Consider the following 22,909-nt stretch of genomic DNA (forward strand, 5'->3'; position numbering starts at 1 on the left):
CCATTATAGGTTTTGGTATTGTAGGACTATTAAATGTTACATAGCACCATCTTCCCTCCTTTCTCAGCTTTGGTTTTAAGTATTTTTTCCTTAAATTGGTTTTTAATTATTATGGCAGCCCCAGCACTGTTTGTTTTCCCCTCTGAAGCTATGATTTGACTTATCCATTTTTTTCTGCTAATTTCTGCCCATTGCAGCTGCAGTCAAGTGAGTTTCTTATATTAGTATGAGGTTGGCTGTGGTTTTTAATGTAAGGTGTAAGAATAGTTTTCTTTTCTTCTTGTTTTGGAGCCCTTTAACATTCCATGATTCTATTTCCCACATTTATTTATTAGGTGTATTCCTTAGATATGCCATGTATATTAGTTTTGTTTTGTTAGTTTTGTATGTGTTACTGTGTGATGGTTTAGGAAAGCATCTATTTATCCCCATCCCTACACTGTGCCTAACCACTATATCCCTGGACCAGGAATAATAAGGGGGGGGGGATGAAGGTTCATTATATGGTTTACCTTTTCTTCTAATCTTGGAATGTGTTTTCTTTTTAGATATAGATTTACTCCATAGTATCCCCCCTGTGTTACTATAAACAATGTGGACAAAGCTGAACAAACTAGTTCCCTCAACAAACACTGCTACTTAATATCCCTAGCCTCTTCCAACATATTATTTATACAGTGATGGTATTGCATTTAAGGTACAGCATGTATTGTTTTTGTCTTGTGACTAATTCTTTCTAATAGTATTTTTAAAACAGCATATTACTATACATTCCTCAGTAAATTATAGCAATATGTGTACCATAGTAATATTGTTAAACAATCAGTCTTGTCATTTTTACATTTTTCTCTCATTTGATTTTACTTATTCAGGTTTCGGCCTTCTTTGGTGCCTATAGTGATGTTTTTGCACATCAATTTGTGTGGGTTATAAAATATATACCTGGCACCTATTTAACAGAAGTAGGAAGTATAGAGAGACAAAAAAAAGAAAAACAGCTTAGCCAAACTGTCCTTCTGCTATAGTTGACATATTAAGGCTATATTTACATTATCCCAGGATTGTTAGGTTATTTTACTAATTTCCTGAGATTACTTCTCTCCAGGATCTTTTAACACATTTCTAGTATTTACATAAAATATTTAACAATTTTTTCCCAATATTAATCTATGAGCTAGCATAATTCTGACAGTTTATTTCTTGTCTATTATTTAAGGCTATAGTTTCATTCACCTACACAGTACTGGGTGTACTGTTTTAGTGAATGGTTCAGTTTAACGGTACCTTATTTCTTCAAGGTTTTGCTTGCAGGTTGGTTGACATCTATGGTGCAGCTTTCTTCTTTTAGCTGGTGCAGATCAATTTTCATTTTTCAGGCAATAAAATCCTTTGGAGCTTGCTGAAATCCATTTTGTCTGACTGTTCTTAATGAAGCCATCAAAAGCCCAGGGGGACTGAATTTGCAAGCCAATATCCGAGATGGGAACTTCCTTCCTATATTCGTGCATCGGAAACAGCAGTTCATTTTTGGTTCCCACCCAGACTGTACTTCCCTTTCCTGTGTTCCTCATGGCTCACATCAATGACTCAAGGGCCTAGACAGCAAGGGGAAGATTTCAGAGTTGGATCCCAGCTAGAGTGCTCATGAATGTGGTCGTTTTTTTCATCCAAGGGACCTTTATCTTTTTTTTGTGGATTTATTTCACTTCTGAAGGTGGAATTTGCTTGAAAACGGCCAGGAATGTCTCTTTTGCCTCTTTGGGGTTAGCAACCATGTATTTAACCTCTTTGATGTAAAAGATTAACTGATTTGGATATTTCATCTGGAATTTGATTTTTTTTCTATTAGGAACCTGCAGTATGGAGATAGTAGTTGTCTTGCTTGTCTTATTTGTATTGGGAGGTCTTGAGCAAAGGAGATTTTATTATTATTCCAGGTGAGTGTGCCTTTTTTCTTTGCTGCCAGTATGATTTTATTTACATCTTGGTAGTTTAATATTTTAATACAGACAGGTCTTGGTTTCAGTGATGTTTGCATTTCCCTCAGGGCTCTGTGGGCTCTCTCTATTGTTATTTGCTGCATTTCTTCAGATTCCTCTAGGAGGGAATTTATTATTTGCTTGATTGTTGGTATTAGATTGTTATGAAGTACAGTTTCAGGTATTCCTCTGATGATGATATTGTTCCTTCGAGATCTTGCTTCCAGGTCTGTTAATTTTGCTTGTAAGTTTTATATTTCTTTGTCATGGGCATCAGTTTTTTGAGAAATAGAGTCTATTTTTATTTCATTTTCTATTATTTTGGACTCAGATTTTTCTACTCTGGATATTATTTGGCTGAATGAGTCACCAAAGGTTTGAAATTGTAATGATAAGTCCTTTAATGCTTGCTGGATAGGTAATCAGGCAGATTTTATATCTTCCAGATTAGCTGGCTGGTCTGTCTTGGATTTATTTGTAATTTTAGAGTTGTCAGTTTGTTTAGTTGTCTTTTGTCTTTTTGAAGTTGTGTCTTTCTCAGGTGAGGCTAGTACTGAGAATTTGGTCTTAGTTGTTGTTGTTTCCATATTATTTTCCTCTTTTGACATCTTGCTGTATAGTGTTTTACCAATCTTGCAGTCAGATGCAGGGCCTTAGTAGCACATTGCTTAAGCTGTTATTCAGAAATCTTAGTTAATCCTGCTGTTTCTGAGCTGAATCTGTCACTTTTTCTTCCTCTTTTGTTTGCTGGATGATATTAGCAGTAAATATCTACAGTTATTTCTGTATTATTAATTATGCGTTGCCTTCTGGGTTTGTTTTAATCCAGGGTATATCGAGACCTAGGTGATAGCAGTGCTCACAGAACAGTGGCCATTTTGAACTCCAGGATACTTTATTTCTGCTGTTTTGGCAATTTAAATTTTCATATTTAAAATTGAAACAGTAAAATATTATCAATATGGCAAATGTTGCTTTAAATACTAGTTTCTATGTGGTCTTGTAATTCTCATAAAATTGTGTGTGTGTAGACACACACATACACACACGCACACACACACACACACACTTAAATATATATATATATATATATATATATATATATATATATATATATATATATATATGCATTTACTTACACAGATGCATGATAGATATATCACAACCATTTTTTTCTTATAGTTTTTATGTAAAACACATTCCTCTATTGCAAAATATGTTTCTCTGTTTCGTTTGTGCTTTTCGTTTTAATAATGCTTGTTTTCAACCGAATATGTTCATTTACTAAGGAAGCTATAATATTTCTTAAATGATTATTGTATTTATTAAAGCACTGCGATCATAATGCCCCTCCATAAGGCTAGCCTCACAACTGACTCAGGCAGTTACAGATTTATCAGTCTGCCAAGTCCAACCTGCAGTCATAGCATACATTACAGCTGACCTGGTAAATTACAATATCAAAAAACTTATTCAACTTGACCTCCAGCAGTTTGGTTATATGAAGATAGATCCTATTTTTCAGAATCTGGTAAGTCTCTTAGAAAAGGTTACTGAATCTGTAGATGGTTACCTTGCAGCATATGTGGCATTTCTTGACCTGGCCAAGACCTTTGACACCTTTCTCTGTTGTACAGATGTTGAATGCATTAAAAATTGACCCATATGTGGTAAGACAGTAAAATGGCTGAAAGACCCCACACAGTGTGAGTTGCAGGTGTTTCATCTGAACGTATGAAAGTGACCAGCAGTGTCCCTCAGGGCTTGGTGATGGGACCTCTCCCTTTTTGGCCACATTTCAAAGCAGAGAGCTAAGACCTGTAGCAAATAAAGTTTGCAGATGACTGCAAACTGGGGTTTAAGACACCCAAGCCCTTCAGCATGAATTCTCCTTAGTAAAACTCTTTGTACTAAATGTGGGCATAAACTAAATTATAAGAAGTGTAGTATCCTCACCCATCATTATACTGTATAGACAACACAACACTAAAATTAAAATGTAGTCAGGGATGTGGGAACATTGGTTGATCATGTAACAGTGGTTGTCAGAAAATCTTTTTATTTAGCACAGCTAATTGCAAAATGAATAACTTCAAGGTTTAAAGAGGTGACCACAAAGAGTTCCAAACAACAAAGGATGAGTTGCCACGGGTAAACCTTAACGCTTAATTTTATTAAAAAACAAACAAATGCATCCAGCGTTTTCGCAACCTGGTTGTGAAAACGCTGGATGCATTTGTTTGTTTTTTAATAAAATTAAGCGTTAAGGTTTACCCGTGGCAACTCATCCTTTGTTGTTTGGAACTCTTTGTGGTCACCAGTTTGTCTGTTGCTGTTGCTGTTCGCTTTGGGAAGGTTTAAAGAGGTAATCGGTCCCAAAAATATCACAGCCCTAAAGTTACTGTGCTATTAAAAGATGGTGGAAGCTCTTTCTCCTTATTCAGTTCGTTATAGACTTTGAGGGTAGGCTACTTTAAGCAAACCAGAAGCACAAACATCCCCATCACTACAGCCTGTCCTTACACCTGCTGCTTGAATCTAAAAGTTTGTCAACAAGTTTTAGAAAGCTGCTTCAGCCTACATGGACAATTCAGATGAGACATTGTGGAGTTTCCCAGCAAACAGCCTTGCATCTTTTCATAAAATTTTTTTATTTTAGTGAATAAAGCATAGCAGGAAGAAACTCAAGGAAACACCAGTTAAGCCATAAGAGAGACAAATTACTTTTAAACTGTGACATTGCAGAACAATGATATCCAAACAACCCCGAAGCTGTACTCAGACTTGCAACTTAGTTAGCAAATTCTTGCACCCATATCACCCAGGTTCATTAGTTTAAGAAACAAACCACAAGCAGCTACAGATACAGTAGAAGTTTAATTAAACTCTAAAGCCTCAGCCAATGCCTATGGTATTCCTTGAAGGCTTTCATTTGGCTTTTTTCTTGCTCTGTGGTTCTGCTGCCATTAGTTTAAGAACCCTATTAACTTTGTTATGAAATCTACCCGCAACTGCTATAACTTGTTTCCTGTATACCAATGTCAGTATCCAACAGCCACATGTTCTGAGTTATTTAATACCTGTCTCTCACTTAGCTAGACACGAAGCATCAGTTATTCACCACATACTGTCCCAAGGCCACTTTACCAACAAGTCCAGTGGGCCTTGTCCCACTGCATTGAAAGAGACAATAACAATAGTACTGTAGGTTTGTGCAGTAAACCATTGTTTCTTTGTGTCTTTTGGCTTTTCCCGGTTAGGGGTCGCCACAGCAAAACTCCGGTCTGCTAATGATTGGTAGTGGATTTTTACGTACTGGGTTACCAGCCCTGATGCACAACCTTCAATGAAGACACGCCCCATTCACGTATGCCTCCACACAGAAGACGCTCTAGCTGAGATTCGAATGGGACAACATAGATACATGATAATACAATAAACATATCTCAACTTTGAAAGTAACTACTTCACAGGTCCATGCTTACTACAAAAGTAGCACCACTCCTAAGCTGTCCTTTCCCAGATATTTTGTATAGCCATTTTCATCACAAAGGTGTCTGAAAGACGACACTAAACCACAGTATGCTTTACTTGCCAGCTATTTACAACAGCCATGTCCCATATGTACTTTTTTAAATGTACTTAAGCCACTGTTACTTCCAACAATTTAACACAAACATAACAGAAATGTGAACACCATAGACACTTTAAACACAGCAATTCACTATTTTTTATAGGAGACAGACCCATTTGCAAAACTTGATTAACACTTATGGTCAATCACTAGTGTGCAACTACTGCTGGGCTTTTTCCAGAAAGGACGACTTCATGGTCTACTGGGGAATTTCCCATGCCCTGTGATGGTGTGGGGCTTTATGTATCTCCTGATAAGGCACTTCTGTTTTTCCGTGCTTTGGAATGGTGTTCACAATCCCATAGTTTCACTCATTTCTGATTCCTGTTTTGTGAGTAGGTTGCAAATGAGTCTGTTGATAGACAACCATATTTATCGATCTACACTTATACATACATGCACACTCGTATACACACACACGTACTGTTTTTAATTTAAAAAAATGTCAAAACAAGAAATTTTTTTTTTGCAGAGGGTAGCCGCCATGCACCCCCCTCCAAACAGCACTTGCTAATTATATGTACCAACTCTAACATCACACAGCAGCGGGGAAAGAGCAAATTCCCACTTCCCACTATACCGTGAAGTCCCACAAAGTAATACCAGCATTCTACAATCATAGTAATGATTATAATGAATTTATTGCTTTTCTTTACTGTATAAATAGGTCTTTTTTCTGATATTTTTTTGCCACCTTTTAAACCTTGCTTTATAAATAATTTTTGTAACCATTCTGTAAATTATTTGCTAGTTTTACTGTATAATGTACCAGAGTTTTTCTCCCTGGGCCTCTGCTGAAAAAGTGCTATTTCAGCTCTGTCAGACAAACCCGGTCAACAAATGTAAAATAACTAAGTGAATAAACCATTCCATCGGTTTTGCTGGCATTATAAACATTCAATATTTCAATTATTCAACCAAAGAGCTGGTTCCAATATATGCACAAGCAGTTATATTATATATTTATTTATTCATCCTTTAATTTTTCACATTCAGCATCACAATTGTTGTATCATATTCCCAACATGCCCCACAAGAATTCCCTAAACCAAATCACATGGGTTTTCTCAACCTCCAAATATGAGTTTCCTTATGCAATTTGATAAAGACAAACACACACATTTTTTCAGCAATAGTACCTAAAATACCAATGCTTCAGGCCCACTGATCCAGACTGTCAGTCCTTCAACTTCCACCACTGCTTTGTCTAACCAAAACTTCCTTTGTTTCTTTTTGCATTCATATTTCTGTTACAACTAAAATTACTGCAGCTTACGTATCTATTCAGTGAACCCCATGCTCACTTAATTTTAGGTCACATTCAGGAGCTTCTCTCTCTTAAAACAAGCCAGGCTTTATCAACTCCAAGGTAATCCACTTTGGGTAGTTCAAATCTTCAAACAGGTTCACCAAGTGGTTAGTTGGTGAAAGATCTGATCTTTCACCAAAAGCAAGTAAAAAGGTTTGCCTTTCTATTCTACCTTGTATTACCTTTGCTGCTGACCTGCCTTTCCTATCCAGATCTCACCTGTTTCAGGTGTCTGACAACTATTCAATTCCCACCTCAAGGTACAGCTTCTCTTTTCTTTGGCCTGCCTGTCTACCTAAATTCTGTTTCCATTGTGTGGGATGGAAAATGAAGACAAAGCAGCCTGTTCCCAAACCTCTTTTGCCTAGAATAGTGTGCAGTCAAGGTTCAGCCACTGAAGCAGCAAGACATTTCCCTGTGATATATTTGGTGGGGGACACATGGCTGAAGTGACATTCAACTGCAGAGAAGTATGGCTATTGTGAATTCCCTGTGGGCAAAGAGAAGAATGTGGTGCCATGCCCACAACTTCAATAACCAAATGTACAGGGGGAAAATAATGTCCATGGCCCCTATGGCACCATGAGGCGGCAGGCATCAACAGCAGGCTGGCCAGTGGGCATGTCAGGGCAGTAAAAATGCCGAGCACAATGGACAGCATGTGTACCACTACCCCCTTCACAGTGTCTATGTGACATTACCAAAATACTGGAGCATAAATGTAACTACAGTAGCATGCAAGACTTCCTCCATGCTGTAGCACACCTTTATATGTTGTAGTTACATAATCATGTTCTGTACATAGAGCACAACACACATATCTTCTGCCACCATGCACTTGGTTATTAAAGCTGTGGGCATGGCAGTGTGTGCTTCTCTTTGCCCACAGGGAATTCACAACAGCCATTATTTTTCTGCAGCTGACTGTCACTTCAGCCATGTGTCACCAACCAAATGTACTAAAGGGAAATGTCTCACTGCTTAGGTCCCTGAACCCGTGCAGTCACTTTAACAGTTGGTTACATGTACTTTTTTTTTTTTTTTATAGTAAGTACCTTCTTTAAGTTTGGCTTCATGATCTATACTTCTCTCATATGTTCAAACAGATATTGGGTGTCCAGGGTTATTTTATTTCAAAACCCTCCATCTTAAAATCTTTCGCACCATGAATGATCCAATCCTATTTGATCTTCTATTTCTTCAAAGAACAGATGTTTCCTCAAGTACCAGATTAAAAGCTCTACATTTTCATCAACAAATAAATAAGACATTTTGTCATGGTAGTTTCATATCCCACTGTATTCCCTACCTCTTGAACAAACTTCCACTACATGTCAAGCAGAGTAGCATCCTTGCCACCTTAAAGGTAAACCTAGATATTTGGATGGTCAGCCTCAAATTCATCCCAGTCTGTATTGTACCCCTCTCCTTGAGGCTGGATGTAACTTTTGAATATGGTTATTAGCTAGGGTTGTAATGGTCTGCAGACGGATTGCCCAGTACTTACCTATGACCCTATGAAAAGCTATCATACCAAAACTTAAGTGCAGTAAATAAAGTTGTCCATGCACTTACAGCAAATATCCCACATGCAATGGGCAGGATGGGGCAGATGTGTAATTATATTTTATACTTCAGTGAAATGTGTATATGTAAATATTGATATACTGAACGATCTTACTAGTAATAAGTGGGAATTAGCCACTATTCCTTTTAGCTTCCCTTGTGCAACATGCTAAAGTAAACAGTCCCAGAGGCACAGTATTACTTGATCATTGTCTACAAGCCACATTTTTTTTGTTTGTGTCCATTTTTACCATAGTTGTTTTTCAGTCATCAGAAAACTAACAGATGTGTAAAATGTCCTTTTGCAGTATTCCTTACATATGGAACTTGACAGCTAAATGTCCTGTCCATATGGCCAGTCTTTGAGTTCAGGAATCTTCCCCCTGTTGCAGCATATATCTACCCTAGACCATGCGCAATGTACTAGTAGAAAGGGGGATGTCGCGCATATACCATATTTAGAACTTTCTTGCCACAGTATGCATCTGCAGACTTCTCATTTTTCAGAGGTGCACTGTAGGCTTTCACATCTCTACTGTTCATTGGGGTTCAGGCAGATCCATTTGGGATTTGTACTTGCTTTTCTTATGTTATGGCATTTGATTGATTGTTGTTGGAGTTCCCTGTTATCTTTCTTATGTCTAGCATTAAAAAGGGAAAATGTGGTTGTGGTAGGCATATTTCTTCCAGAGACTACTATACTAGCTATGTCGTCTTTCAGGATGCAAAACACAATGTTGACAGATGTGGTATTTTCAGGGGTTTCGTTCCTAAAACAACAACTGCACTGTGTGGGTTTGTACCTTGACTGTAAACCCTTTGAGGATTTGGCATGTTCAGTCCAGCCTTCAGCTGGTCCATCCAACTGTCAAACGTCTCCTAAGAAATGCAAGGACAAAGTGACAGGGAGCTGGAAATTGATAATTAGACACTCCAGTCATCAGATCAGTCCATAGTGACCAACCCCTGTGAGGTTCATTTGCACCCCCCTGGACCAGCAGTCTTCCTTTTTCCCCTGATACTCTGATTCTCTTTTAGAGACCACCATAGCCAGGGAATCAAGCTTGTTTGTGCTGACCAAGGGCTTGCAGGGACTGCCCTTAGATGCCCTGCTTTATGGTAACAAGGAACAACCCTGGATTATTATTACTGAGGGTAAAGGCCAAATATACAAGGTATTCATTTTCAAAGAGAACAAGGCTTTCAGGTTGCAGGCCTGGCCTGCCACAACATGTCTTACGTCTTTGTGAGCAGACATCCTACTCAAAAGGAAACAGAAAAGCAGACACATTTCTTCTCTCCTATTGTCTACATAAATACCAACTAAGAAGTATTTAGATGGGCCTTTCCCCTGCTGTCTTCCCTAGTATGTCAGGAGGACTGGTTCAAACTGGTCCAAGACCTGCTGAAAGCTCTAGAGGCCAAATAGCCTGCTTATCCTGTTCCTGAACAACCAGGACCTTCTTCCTTGTATAATAAAAGACAGATCCCTCCATTGAAGAGGAAGAGAAAACCTTAAGGTACAGATCAGGATGATATGGGCTATGACTCACAGATCTCAGGATGATATGGGCTATGACTCCCAGATCTCTTCACCCACAGAATTTGAGTGTAGAGAACCCCTTGTCCTCAGATTTCCCTAGTGAAGATATATCAGGTGAGGAAACTGACATGTTGAATGACTTTTTCAAGTGCTAAGGCAGAGAAGCCACATTCGGAAAAGTTATTTTGAGCTTTTGCAAAATTAAGCTTCTAAGCCTTCTGGCTGTTCTGCTTGTTCTGGAGCCCAGGAATATGCATTTTTGTAGCAGTATCCCAGGCTGCTGCCCCTAAAAAGCCAGAGAGATTTCACACGCTGCAAGACATGCACATTTACATAAAAATTCTGTGGTTGACCTAGCAATGATCTCTTTAAACTCCAGTAAGGGTTCAGAATTAGTGATTGTGCCCATATTGACGTAACCAGCGATGAGGAGAGTTGTTGCTTAGGTTTGGTTAAAAAAAAAAAAAAAAGTTTATACTTTACCAACTTTGACTTTCAGGGCATTCGGTTGCCAAACACATATGACCATAGGATCATAGGAAGTTACTAGGCTATTGGCCCTGAAGCCCTTACAAGCCTAGCCAAGAATTTAGCCCATGTTCCAACAAGTCAGCACCCTATGCCACTGTCAAGCAGGGTCACCGGTGGAATCCCAGGGGTGTATTTTCTGTTCCCCATCCAGTTATCCAGGTTGCACTTAAAAAGGTTTAATGAGGTACTCTGCTTTACATGGAGATGGAGTATATTCCACAAAAGGAGGAGTCACTGGGACACAAATTTGTCCCACCAATAAGTCCTATTGATGGCACAGACCAGGTTGAGGTCACGCATGTGGATTACTCGAGTGGAGCTTGACTTGCAGATATGCAGCAGTCCCATCAGGGCAGGGTCTGAGAGAGCTTTGTATGCCAGACAGAGGTCACCTCTGAGGAGTCTGTAGGAGACTTTTAGGCTATCTGTGTAGGGTAGATGTTTGAGGCCCTGGATTCTCTGGGTGAGGATCCTCTGTGGTCTCTCCAGCCCCTGCATGTGCTTTGTGAGGTACATGCCGAAAGGGGCATTGTATTCAATAATGGGTCTTATAAGGGAAGAATACAGGGATGTTATGACCACCTTGTCCCTGGATGAGATACCCTTACTAATGAGGTGGGCCATGTAGAAAGCTTTCTGTACAGTGGAGGCAAATGGTGGTCAAAGGTCAGTTTTCTATCAACCTGGATGCCCAAGTCCCTCACGACTGATTGCATGCTTAGTGCCTTATTATCAATGTGATAATTTGTAGGGAAGTCATTCTCCCTAAAAGGGAGGATGATGCATTTTTTGGCACTCAGTTTGAGGTCATGTTTCTGGTACCAGTTATTTGTTTGGGTGAGACCCTCTTGGAGGATGTCCACATCACTAGGGGAATTGGGCAGCAACCCAGCTTGCAGTCATCTGCAGACTTGGTCAGAGATAGCCCACTAGATTTGGCCTGCACCTCTGAGAAGTATATCCCAAACAGCATAAGCTCCAAGGCTGATCCCTGAGGTACACCGCTTGTTACAGGTCTACTACTTGAGGTGGCTTCCCCTATTTTTACAAGGTGGGCTCTATCAGTGAGCCAGTTTGCTACCCATCTGGTAATATATGGATTGATGCCTAGTTGAGAGAGTTCATCTATTATACCTGAGTGGGGAATGGTATCGAAGGCCTTGGCCAGGTCAAGGTAGGTGGTCTGCACTGTCTTCCCCTCGTCTATGGCCTTTGTGACTGTCTCAAAGAAGTTAACCAAATTTAACAGACATGACCTCCCCGCGACAAAACCAAACTGTGTGGGATCAAGTGTCTGGAGGTTGCCAATGTCCTTGTTTATGAGGTCTATGATAATCCGCTCCATAGCCTTGCAGGTCAGCTAGTTAGGCTGATGGGTCTGATGGATCGGTGGATGCTCCACCTTTGAGCAAAGGGATGACAGTAGCTGCCCACCACTCAGCTGGGATGAAGGCAGTATTCGGGCTTTGGTTGAATAGGGTGCCTAATGGTGCTGCAAGTTCCTGCCTGAGTTCATGTAGGATGCAGCCTGGGATGTTATCGGGTCCCATGGCGGCTGCATTTTTTTACTTTGAGAGGGCAGTGATGACTTGCTCCCTAGAGATAAGGGGAGGGGGCAGGTACTGGAGATGTCCTGTTTTACTGATAGGGGGCAAATTCCTTTGGGTTGTTTTGAATCATATGGACAAAAGAGGGGAGAGAGGTCAGATTCTGAACTGTGGTCATGTTTGTTGGGACTGTCTTAAACTACTCCCCAAGTGGTTAAGTGTGTGTATAATGCAGTGGATGCAGCATCCTAACGCAGCAGCCACTGGCTCACTGATTAGAAAGTAAACCCAGCTAAGGTTGCAGTTTGTACATGAGGATGTTGAAAACCAGTTAATTGTTAATCCCTTGGGTATGAAACTGATTTTGAGGGAAGAAACTGTGGAACTGTTTAAGGTCATGCAGTTGATCTGACTGATTTTTCATCTAATTGTGCCAAGGTATGGTAGGAATTACCCCTCTGAATCATGTCCCTTTTATAGGAAACAGTCCAAAGGCAAGCAGCAAAAATGGAGGAAACTTCAGTTAAGAAGAGCTGGAGTAGTGGCAATGAAGACAAGCCTGGAGGCACCCAAGGAGCCTGTTTTGACAGAGCTATTTTTACTATGCTCTGTTACCTCACATTCCCCACCCCTGGCCTCCCCCTTCCCACTCCACACAAGATAGTGAACAAGCTTTCCGTATGTCTCCATATTGGAAAGGGTTGTTCTGCAAATCTCAGTAGACCTTCTGGCTTAGGGAGTAATAGAAGTGGTCCCCCTCTCCTTCATGATAAGGTATTTTACTGAGTACTGATAGTCCAAAGAAATGAAGGCAGTTGGAAGTCTGTTTTTAAATTTATCAAGTTTCAGTACCTTACTAAAGGTTCCCAGGTTCAGTATGAAGGATGTCTACTTGCACTTCCCCATATGCAAGGAACACAGGTGTTTCCTGCGGTTCTTTCTGTTGGATTATACTGTAATTTACTTCATTGTCTTTCGGGTTTCCCCAACGCATCAGGTGAATTCTCGAAATCCCTGACCCTAGTTGTTGCATATTCTAGAAATGCATATATTTCTTTATCATGACTATTTCCTCATTCAGGCAAGTTCATCAAAGTGATCAACTCCCTAGCCTTGACCAGGGATCTGACGGGCCATTTGGAGTTTACTGTCAGCCTTCAAAAGTCAGAACTGGTTCCATCCCAAAGAGTAGTCTTTCTGTTTCCATTCTGGACACTTGGATCCAGAAGTCCTTTCTTCCTCATATCAAGGTGGACAGTTACTCAAGCTATTTCCTCAACTTGGCAAGAAAGAGGAGGGCTACAAACACTGAGTTTCTGAGAGTCTTGGCTTCCAGAATACAAATGGTGCCTCATACAAAACTCCACACAAGAAAGATTTAGTGGTATCGTAGGACACTATAATGCCAACATTCTCATCCCCTAGACTACCTGATTCTCCCCTTTGCAGTAAAGGATCTACAGTTATGGACAAAATTGGGCTGAATTCTAGACTCCCTTTTCTACAGCAGTTCCCCAACCAGACCATCATCATAGATGTATCAGTTATGGCATGGGGAGCTTTCCTTCAGGACCGCATGGTTCAGGGGATGTGATCAGCCTCAGAGAAAGCTATTTATCAATGTGAAGGAGATGCTGACTTTAGTTCGGAGATTAAGTGCCGTGAACCAAATTAGGATTGAAGTGTTCTTGAACATAGTGACAGAAAATGCTCTTATGTGGTAAATCAACAGGCCAGGTAGAACAAAGTATTTTCACCTCTGCAGGCTACCTGTGACAGCAAGGGAATTGCCAGTACAACACAGAATGCCTCTCCAGGCAATGTGTATCCCGTCAGAGCAAAATACAAAATACATTAGACAAAAAAAGTGAGCAGGACAAAGGCAGACCCTCACAAGAGAATGCATGCACACAGTTCTTCCTAGACCTAATGCATAGATGTGAGGATGCAGAAATGGATTTGTTTGCATCTGCAGAAAACAAGCAACTTTTACAGTTGTGTTCCAAAAAACATTGCAGAGGGGCATGCATAGTAGATATAATATAATATGGATGTAGATGGTTGTCTGTCTTCCCTTCCTACCCTTGTTTCCCAGGATAATCCAGAAGGTGAGAAATGACTGATCCCGAATGATTCTAATGACCCCATTCTGTCCTAAACTGTACTGGTTCTCTCTGCTGAGGAAATTGGCAAGAAGGCAGTTCCCATTAGTTCCCTTCAGAATAGACTTAATGAAACGGTGCAAGACACTCATATGTCCCAATGTACAGACTCTACAACTCACAGCTTGATGATAAGATTTTAATGCCTTGTAGGCAGAAGTACTCCAGTACAGTCTTACTGTTTAGGTAGGAAAGAAAACCTGCCATCAGGAAATTGTGTGTGTCTAAACGGAAGAGGTTTGTTTCATGATGATAGGTTACAGGACAGGACCCACCCAGCACAGAGGCTTCCCTCTGGACCTTCAAACACCATAGTGAACTTCTCAGGGCAAGCCTGGCTCCACATCCATCATGGTCCACTTGTCTGCCATCCCACCATGCCTACCACTGGATCCTCATCCTCATGTTTTCAGGCTTCCAGTCAAGCAACTTCTTAAATGGTTTCTTCATTTTAGGTCATCAAGGAAGAGAGTGGGTCTCCCCTTGGGATGTACATTTACCCCCTTTTCAGACCAAGCCCTTGACCTGGAAAAATAATTGGATGGTGGCGATCATCTTGGCCAGGAGGATATCAGAGCTTCAAACCTTTATGTGTATACTACCTTTCCTGGTGGTTCACAAGGACAGGGTAAGCCTCAGGACTAACCCTTCTTTTCTCTCTACGTTGGTTGTCAGATTTACTCTGAACCAGCACATTCAACTCTTCACATTCTGCCTCATTGTCCAGAATCAGGTAAAACATTTCCTGCACTCCCCAGATGAGAATAGATAGCTAATATTTTACTTGTATAGGACAAAGGAGTTCAGCAAGACTGAACAGTTCATTTCTCTGGCAGAGAAAAAAAGGGACAAGTTTCTAAGCAAAATCCCTCCAAGTAGATTTCTGACCGTATAATTTTTTGTTACTTTAACAAGCAAAAACTGCTTGCAAGCACTCATAGTACAGTACCAGGACTGCTGCTACTACAGGAACATTCATACAGGGGACAGACTCTCATTCCATGCTGGACATTGCCATCTGGTCATACGACATTTAGTAAATAGTACATGCTAGACACAGTCCAGAGCCAGGGTGGATTTTGCCGACAGTCCTGCAGAACATACTTAGTGTGTCATCCTCTGTCTCCACCACCCAGTGTATTTAAACTCTGGGACTGCAACAGTGCTCTAATAAAGAACATAGTAAAATTGTGTAAGTAACTTACCATAATAGTAGATGTTCAAATAGATCACTGTTGTAGAACTATTTGCTACCTATCTTGCCTCTGCAGAGGCAACTTCGGGTCCTTCTTTCCCACGGCCAGGGTAAGTCTTGTTCTTTTAATACAACTTCTGCCTTACCTACCTGTTGAATCCAGAGATTTGTAGTTTAGCTTGTGTTATGACACTAATGGATGTTAGATCTCCTTTCCTTCAGTGCTGTCAACCCTAATGAATTCTTAACATTTAATGTATAATTTGATAGAGAAGTATGCTTTTTTTAATTCATGAAGTAATTAGACTAAACAAGAAGGGCAGGGGCTTTTTACAGGTCTGTGTTTCTTGTGTGAATTTCAGAGGAAAGTAAAGGTGTGTGAGCACTGTTAAGGAGAGAGCGAGAGATGGCTTATCAGAGTACTATAGATTGGCCTCTTCTAATGAGGCATTAAGGACTTGATTATGGAAATAGCGGCATGTTGCAAGGACTTTCTTGTGAATATTCCTTACCCCCATGCATATTTTTAAAATTTGGCCAAACATAGTGCCATATAAAAGAAATTTAACAGCAGGCAGATTCTTCATGCACAGAAAGATTATGTAAGACATACATTCCTTGTTGAAAGAAGCCATTGGAAGAAAAAATGGAAGGTGATTTTTATATAAGAAAGGAAGTGTTTAGTAACAAGAACTGTCTCTTCCCTCTCACAAGAAGACCTGGAAAATCATGAAAATTAACCAAGATATGGAAGGCAGAAAGTAATAAAGTAATTATATAGACCATAGAAGCCTGGCCAAAGTGCCCCCCCCCCCAAAAAAAAAAATCTTTACAAATGTAAAAAGGAATAAAAGGAATTAACTGATTTTTTTTTTTTGGGGGGGGGCTATTTTGGACCTTTTCACTTTGATATATGTTATGTTTTTTATTGGTAGATTTGGAGAGGGGTAACATTATTTGGTAACTTAAATAACTGGCTTACCCTTCCGATACTGTTCTTTTTATGTCATCCAGTTTGAATTATCAAAAAAAGAAGAGAAACGTATTAATATATATTCATAACATATGCTGCAAACGATTAACCAAACTAAGAAAACAAGCTTTCTGTACTACTAAAAAGAAACAAGAAGTTATGTGCTCACCATAAAATTTGATGTATGTAGTCCATCTCTCCTTACATTCTTACCCGTGGGTTCGGATCCGAACCTCGGCTCCAACTCGGCCATACTCTAGCTCGAAGTCTTCAGTTGGCTCATGGCTAAGATGTTTCCCATCAAGCAACAGGTCTAGTCCCCAGCTCTTGTTTGTTGCAAGTGCACACACACACTGAGAAGAAGAACAACCCCAACAGAAAAGGACTACTGACACCTAGAGACTATACCTTCAGGTCCTCCAGGAGGGGGTGGGAGGGAGGGTTAGTAAGAATGTAAGGCGAGATGGACTACATACATCGAACGTTATGGTGAGTACATAAATGTCTGATGTTATATAGTCCAATCTCGCCTTCATTCTTACCTGTGGGACAGCGTCCCTAGCACCTTGATCTTGGGTAGCTCAGTGAGAAATACTCTTGAGCACTGTGGAACCAAAGGAAGATCTGCCTCTAGAGACCAGATCTAATTTCTAGTGACTAATAAAGGTATGAGGCGAAGCCCATGTTGCTGCAGCACAAATATCATCCATAGACATCCGAGCCTGAAACACAGTTGAGGTAGCCACAGATCGTGTAGAATGAGCCTTTATTTTAAAGGGTAATTCTTTGCCATTGGAAGCATAAATAAATGAGATGCAATCGGAGATCCAGCGAGACAAGGTTACCTTAAAAACAGGAACCCCAAGTCTAGTGTCTGAAAACAAGATAAACATTTGATCTGCTTTCCTGAAATCTTTTATCCTATGTAAATAGAAACGCAATTGTCTATGAACATCTAGCTGATGAAACTTAAATTCTACCTTGGAGAATTCAGGCAAAAACACAGGCAACTCAATCGATTGGTTGATATTGACAGCAGAGGCAACCTTTGGAACAAAGGAAGGCTTGGTTCTTAAGGAGACCCTATCTTTGTGAAACACCAAATAAGGTGGCTTAATCGATAATGCTTGGAGTTCAGAGACCCGCCTAGCTGAAGTTATGGCTACCAAGAATACTGTCTTCCATGACAAGAATTTAATGTTACATGTAGCTGCGGGCTCAAAGCGAGTTGAGGTGAACTTCTGTAATACAAAATTGAGGTCCCATGGCATTACTGGATCAAAGACTGGAGGTCAGAGTAACAATGTCCCTTTCAGAAAAGCCCTACAAAGCCTATGAGCCATAAGGTTGGGCTCATTAGCAACGTGAAAGGTAGAAATCGCTGCCAGTTGCACTTTAATGATTGCTGCAGCTGACCCCCTGACTGAACAGTTTTGAAAAAAAGTCTAATATTGCCAAAATAGGCGCTGTATAAGGATCAATATGTTTCTTACGGGTCCAAATAGAAAATCTCTTCCACTTACTGGAATAAATCTTCCTGGTAGAAGGCTTGTGGGAAGATGATAGAATATGGACCACTTCCAGGGAAAAATCATGAAGCCTGACTAAGGATGGAACTGGAACAGCCAAGCTGTCAACTTGAGGGTCTGGATGGAGGGATGGAACTGTCCTGACATATGAGTCAGCAGATCTGGAGCTGGGTCCAGAATCCAGGGCTTGTCCATTAGATAGAGCTGAAGGAAGGGAAACCAAATCTGACGAGGCCAGTGTGGGGCAATGAGGATCATTCTACTTCCCAAAGACTGTGCTTTCTGATTGACCTTTGATATCAGAGGTAATGGTGGAAAGGCGTAGAGAAGACCGGAGGGCCAATCATGATAAGGGGGAAGTAGCTGCTGCATTTGGCATTTAGGGGCTGGCAAATAGATTGCAGCAAGGCTGACCCCATCTGTGGAATATCTTCTCCACAGCATAATTGTTCAGGGACCACTCGTGGGGCATTAGGATAGCTCTGCTCAGCCTGTCAGCAATCACGTTGGACTTCCCCGGTATATGCGTTGCAACTAGAAAGCGTTGGGAAGACACCGCCCACTGCCAAACTCGAAGTACCTCTCTGCAAAGGGGGTATGATTTGGTTCCTCCCTGATTGTTCAGATACCATACCACTGACATGTTGTCTGAGTGGATTGCAATTGTCTCTAGAGGGAGAAAGCTCTGAAGTGCTTGCAATGCTAATAGCACTGCTCTCATCTCCAAGACATTAATATGCAAATAGGTCTCATGATCTTGCCACGTGCCTTGGACTGTCCTGCCGAAATAATGCCCCCCCACCTGATATGGGAGGCATCCATGGTCACAGTGGCAACTGGAGAAGATGGAACAAAAGGCTTGCCCACATTGAGATTGCTGGCCTGAAGCCACCAGCGTAGATCCTGCTTGCATGTGTCTGTAATCAGAATAGAATGGGAGAGTGGAAGATGCTGTAGTGACCATTGGGCAAAAAGCAGCCACTGAAGAATCCTCATGTGTAGTCTGGCAAGGGGAACTAGCTTGATTGTGGCAGCCATGGTCCTTAATAACTTGAGGACCACTTTTGCCTTGACCTTCCTCAATGGTAGTAAGGTGTAGACCTGCTGTTGTAGAGCCTGAATTCTCTCTTCTGATAAGAAGGCCCTCATGAGCACCTTATCTAGTTCAGCACCGATAAAAGTGACATGCTGCAAGGGCAACAAGCCAGATTTTTTTCCAATTTAGAGTAATTCCTAACCTTTGGCACAGTGTAATGGTGGCATCCCTGGTCTGTAACAGTAGATGCTTGGTGGTGGCAGAAAAGAGCCAGTCATCCAGGTACGGAAACACTTGGAATCCCTGATGTCTTATGTAAGCCGTTACCAATGCCTTGCATTTGGTGAACATGCTGGGAGCTGTGGAAAGACCAAAGGGCAGAGCGCAAAACTAAAAATGACTGCTCCCAGCCAGAAGCATAGATGACTTCTCGATGCCCTGTTCATCTTGATATGGTAGTAAGCATCTTTGAGTTCGATGGATCACATCCACACATCTTTCCCTAACAGAGGGAGTATTGACTGTAAGGTGACCATGCGGAACTTGGACTTTTGTACATGAAGGTTCAATTGGCTGAGATCCAAGATGGGTCTCAGGGCCCCTGTTCTTTTCAGCACCAAAAATAATCTGGAGTAAGTCCCTAATCCTACTTGGTCTGCAGGGACAGGCTGGAAGGCTCTCTTTGAAAGCAACTTTTTTATTTCTAAAGTTGTGGAATCCCTGTGACTGGGTGAAATGTCTAGGATTCTCTAGATTGGTGGGGGAGGAGAAGAGAAGGGAATATGATAACCTCTGGAAATTATCTTTAATACCCACTCGGTAGCGTTGTCGCCTCACAGTAAGACGCTGTCCGGTTCGATTCTCAGCTAGAGTGTCATCTGCGTGGAGACATGCGTGAATGGGCGTACTTTCGTTGAAGGTTGTGCTTCAGGGCTGGTAACTCGGCACGTAAAAATCAACTACCAATCATTAATGGACTGGGGTTCCACTGTGGTGACCCCTAACCGGGAAAAGCCGAAAGACACAAACCCACTCGTCTTGGGTGATGTCTTGCCAGGCTTCTGGGAATAAAGAAATGCGACCTCCAACCAGCTCCAGAGATGCACAGTTGGGCCTCCCTTTAGGAGCGCTGGTAGGGAGAACCACAGAAGGAATCACGGTCCCCCTGGTTACGCAGGCCTCCTCTGCCTCTAGGGCAGCGTCTACCTGAATTTCCACCCCCCCCCCACCTCTGGAAGGGGAATCACTTTGTGCAGCCTGAAAAAACCTCTGCGACTTCCTGAACCACATTTTCCCACCCTTCTGGCCCTTGGGGTAAGGTCTAGAAGGCATGGAAAAACAGACTTCCACGGCAGACAGGGTTTTTCCTTCCTGCTCGCACCTAGTGAGAGTATCCTTCACCTTGGTTCCGAACAACGATGAACCGTCAAAGGGAGTGTTGATGTACGTAGACTTGAAAGCCTCCACGAAATTGCACAGGTGCATCCAGGAGTGTCTCCTAAGAGAGACTCCGGAACCTGCTGCCTTACTCGCTCCATTGGCTGCGTATGAGATCAGCCTCATGGATGAGTTGGTAAGGGAATTTAGGGTAGACATCTGTGCATTGACCTTCTGTGCCATGGCATCAGAAATGTTACCCTGTAGAGAATCTCCTAGCTCTTTTAAGAGATCTCTCTGGAGCCTTGTAAAATGCATCAAGTAGTTCAGTGACTGCAGTGTAAAGGCCGCTGAGGTAAACACATGCTTCCCATACCTGTCCATAGCCTGGGACTCCTTGTTAGACAGATGGATGGTAGACAAAGTTTCAGCAAGTTCCTTCTTGGTGGCTGCCACCACCACCATGGCATCTACTGGAACACTTTTTGTTAGATATGCTTTGTCAGTGGAGGTGGACGAAAACTTATTGGGTCTCCTAGGGACCGGTTCCACAGTGTCAGGAGTTTCCCACACCTTTCGACAGACAAGATCTAGTAATTCATCGAAAGGGGGAGAAACCCAAGAGGCGGAGGGTTGAGACCCCAAAGCCTTCAGGAACACTGACTCCTCATTAGAAGGGGATTTGGAGGGCCAGCCACCTCTCTGCTTCAAGATCTCAAAGATATCTGAAAAAGAGATATCTTCAGAAGACGACTTGGGGGACCCCTCTGACTCCTTGAGGTCGGTTTCTGATGTGAGAGACTCATCTGGGGAGTTGAGGTGCTTCCTCTTACACAATCTCTTTCTGGCAGGCTCCTCAGGCAAAAACTCTGGGGAGACATCAGAAAGTTGGGGACCACTCATGGAGATATCCTGAGGCATAGGGTCTCCGCTGCCCAGGGATAGAGGGTGATCTGAAACTGACACCAGTGCTGGAAAGGGCAGAGTATTGATGCTGTAGGATGCAGCTGATGACCTGGCCAGCACACTTCTCATAAGCTCAAAGGCTGATCCCCCTGGCTCCGAAGGACGACTAACTGCATAGGATACAGTAGTAGCCCTCGGCGCAGAGGAGGTGAGGTCTGAAGCAGATGTCGGGTCCAAGCTCATTCGAGCCGAAGCACCAAGAGGAAGGCTCGGAACCGATGAAAATCAATCCAAGCCCTCCCCCTCGGGTCCAAATGGAGAACCTTGGACCCTCGACCCCGTGGACGGAGCCGATGGGGTCGGCATGGAAATCAGAACCAAGAGGCCAGGCAAAGCTACTGAAACCGACCTAACGGCACCCAACGGAACCGACATCTCTGGCTCCGAAGGCTGAGAAAGGCTCAGAGGAGGAACAACAAAGGATGAAGAGGTCATAGGCTCCGGAGCCGACTGGGTCAGAGCTGAAATCAGTTTGGCCAACACCAATGACTGAAGCAGTTTCTTCACCACTCTATCAATGTCCTCATTGGAAAGGGTCATGGAGGACATGGAAGATATAGTTGGAGATCTGGTTCTCCCTACGGAAGGGGACCTGCATGAAGGAGAAACTGGTCAAATAACTGGAGACCAGCTCCGAACCAAAATATCCGTGACTGGTTCTGAAAGGTTGGGAGCCGATACAGACTTAGTCAAGATACTACCCTTCTGTTGGCATCGAGGGCAGTGGAACCGAAGAAGGAGAAGCTGTTCTAGCAAATTTCTCTGGCAACTCCGAAGAAACAGACGGAGCCGGAGAGCGCTTCTTAGAAGTCTTTTTGTTCTTTTTTGCTGGAGAGGATAAAGCACTGGAAGACTTAGCCAAGTCTTCCTTGAAGGAGTGTTTAAGCAGTCCTTTCAACATGAGCTTGTTCTTCCTCTCCTGTAGTACACGGGGACTAAAGGAATGACAAAACAAGCCGGACTCTTGGAGGCCCCAAGCAGTACATGCACACAGTGTGTCCATCAGTCAAAGACATTTTATTGTTGCATTCAACACACTTTTTAAAGCCCGAAGGCCTGTGTTCCTTAGAATCCTTGGACATGCTGAATAAAGGAGAACACACACAGGTACAAAGCAATACGTACATACACTGGACCCAATTAAACCCCGCACGGGAAGCTAGAGCCTCTATCTAAAAACAGCCTAGTAACCGGCGGGAAAAAGACTACAGGGAGGACTAGGTCCTCTAACTTAAACGGGCCTAGCCTGGGGAAACAAAGGCAGGATAGCACCACTAGCCAGACATGACAACACTAAAAGCTAACAGAATGGAGCACCAAACCAAAGACCACACGGAAACAATGGGGAGGACTAGGTCCTCTAACTGAAACGGGCCTAGCCCGTGGGAAGAAAGGAAATGAACGGGATACCAAAACGGCCAATGAAAAGGCCACAAAAATAGCAAGTGAAGCAAAACAAAGACAGTATAACACCACTACCACAAACACAGAGCTATGAGTTTTGAGCAACGTTTTGAGCAACAAGTCAAACGTTTATAAAAAGTTTATAAACAGTATCCTTA

This window comes from Protopterus annectens, chromosome 6.part1 (genome assembly GCF_019279795.1).
Source record: "Protopterus annectens isolate FY-2018-M chromosome 6.part1, PAN1.0, whole genome shotgun sequence".
NCBI lineage: Eukaryota > Metazoa > Chordata > Ceratodontiformes > Protopteridae > Protopterus > Protopterus annectens.